The following is a 2,694-nucleotide window of genomic DNA, read 5'->3' as shown; positions in this document are numbered from 1 at the left end:
TCCAAATATTTTTTAGATGATTTTAAATAGTTCAGATAAGGATCAAGATTATGGAACATCGGTAAGATGATTATTTAAGCATAGTGGATTACTCATAGAAGATTTCTGAGAATTGGCGGATTTTATTAAGAGATTTTGTAGTATTCTGATGACTTTATATTTTGGAGTTTGTAAATATATTGATGAATTGTGAGTTTTAAGTTACAGGGAGTAACTCTTCGATCCCTGCAGGATCGGGGCGTTACAGGTGGTATGGTATGCAACTGGTTTTCTAAGAGTAATTCACAGGACAACAGTTTAGCTTGAAAATCTTCGAAAGAAAGAGGCTTTTCTCAGGTAGCAAGGGATAGAGAGGTAACAAAAGGGTAATAAGAATGGTTCAAACCACTAATAATATAAGAAATTAAATCATCATCATCAATAGGGTGTGTTGCTAGTTGCTTAGCAGAATCAAGGTAAGCTGCACAGCTCATGGAACCTTGATTCAAGGTTTGAATCAAGTCTCTTTAAATGGTTGATGCGAGATCTGGATGGGGAAGCAAATTTATTGGCCAACACAAGCCAAGCAGGTCAGGTGGAGGTAATACCATACACAGAAGGTGTTACCTTATCAAAGAGGGTGGTATCAATCCATCCTAAAACAAATTGATCCTTTCAATTCCAGAGAATGTATTTTGGATTTAGAGTAGTAGTTTGTTTCCCATGTTCATCAGTGAGAAACTGGAAAGGGCACGTTTGAGAACCATCCATGAAGCCCATTAAGTCATGGCTCTTAAGAATCGGAATAAGTTGAGACAATTGCATAAGATAGTTAGTCTCATCCAACTTAGCCGAACCAAGCTGCCTAAGATTGGGAGCAACAAAGGTAGAAGATGAGGCAGCCATTAAAGAAAAAAAAAAAAGGATCGATCAGATGCATGAGTAGAGTGGTTGTGATACCATGAAAGAAATAATAAAAGTGTTATGGCCTCAATGCCAAAACTATTCCTCTGTTGTTATATTTATATATATCATGAATTGATATTGTTACAAAGTTTCTTCACAAAAGCCAACACCAATATTGTTACAAAGTTTTCATTTTTTTCCTGAACCAAAAATGATACTGCCGAAACACAGGGCTGCAACCCGGTCAACCCGGTTCATGTCTAGGCCCGATCTGACCCGGCTCAAGAACAAATCAACCCGATATGGGCCAACCCAACCCGAGATTGGAAGCAGGTAATGGGAACCCCAATCGGAAACAACCATTGTTACAAAGTACAACCATTGTTACAGAGTTTGATCAAATCCAAAAATCCTTACAAATCTCACTATCCCTATACAATCAGATCAAAACCTAGCATCCGCCAATACAAACAAAGCCCATTTTATCTAGAATTCATGGTCTACCTCTATTCAAAATTAATATCAATACAAACAAACCTGACCCAAACATCCATGAAAACACAAGGCAAAGAAAAGCATCAAGCTTTAGAACCTTTCGAGAAAAGAACAAATAGCACCAAAAAGAGAACCCCAATGGTAAAAAACTAGGAAAACGGGAAAAAAAAACACTAAACAAATCCAGAGAGAAAAACACAATGCACACCTCTTTTTCATTGTACATTGGTAAAAAATATAGGAACCCCCTGAAATGTTTCTGGCAATAGAACCTTCTGCGAAATCTCAGCCATCTCTCATTGTCTCGTTTTCGACACAAATCTATCGAAAGAAGAAAAAGAATCTTCAGGAGCGTGATCCTTGGTGGAGGAGCCAACACCACCCATGTGCAATTTCTCGAGTAGAGACTCGATGTCAACGTTGTTCTTGATGGCGATGTAGAGTCCGGTGATATGGCGACGTTCTTGATGGAGGCTAGAGTTTTTGAGCTTTTGGCTTCAGTTCCTTGTGTTGAACTTTTTCTTATACGACTTTTAAGGATATCGGTTTCAGCAGGTTCGATCCGCAAGTTACTTCAACCCCTCCTCTCCCTCTCTTTTTATTTTTGTCAGGTCGGGTCGCACGGACGGGCTGGGTCCTAACATTTTCTACACAGGCCTAACAACAAATACATCCAATCCAAGGAATTATTGTTGTAGAAAAAAGATTGACAAACAAAGCAAATCAATCACACGACACAAAATTAATGTGGTTCAACACGTGCCTATGTCCACAGAGCTGCAACGGATTTTATTGTACTGAGAAATCACAAAATACACTTTTGGGTGAAATCTCACTATTCAGAACACTCAAAACCTACTAAATTGTTCATTAAGTACATATTTATAGTGCCATAAGGCAAAAGTCCAAATTTTTACTTTTCTGCATTATTTGCTTGAGCAGAGTGTCGAGTGCGCCTCGAGCTAACTCTCTATCCAAGCTTCGCTCGAGCGAGTGTCGAGAAAACTTTATTCTTGGCACTTTTTCTATTTGCACGTAGTGCCAAAAATATTAGCTCAAGCCTCATTGAAAATCCGCCAAAAAAAAATAACACATCATTGTCAGGTCAGGTCGGATCGGATTGGGTCATCAAATTGGACCACCACACCAACAAAATCAAGCTCCACCAACCCAACAATTATATATTTTCACAAGAATAGTGCAAAATGCAAAACCAAGAGAGAATGCAAACTCAATATGAAAAAATTAACATATCAATCTCTAAACTTAATATTGTTTAGATGCTCCATGAACAAGTCATTCCAAGTGTCAGTA

At 38.3% G+C, this 2,694-nt stretch overlaps 1 pseudogene; it reads right to left on the bottom strand.

The window, feature by feature from the left end:
- Positions 1 to 345: 345 nt before the first annotated feature.
- LOC118349518 lies at positions 346 to 425 on the bottom strand (annotated as a pseudogene).
- Between the last annotated feature and the right edge of the window lie 2,269 nt (positions 426 to 2,694).

The sequence above is a fragment of the Juglans regia genome, chromosome 9 (assembly GCF_001411555.2).
Source record: "Juglans regia cultivar Chandler chromosome 9, Walnut 2.0, whole genome shotgun sequence".
Lineage (NCBI taxonomy): Eukaryota > Viridiplantae > Streptophyta > Magnoliopsida > Fagales > Juglandaceae > Juglans > Juglans regia.
The sequence above is the reverse complement of the archived record's forward strand: the minus strand, read 5'-3'. Positions and strand labels throughout refer to the sequence as shown.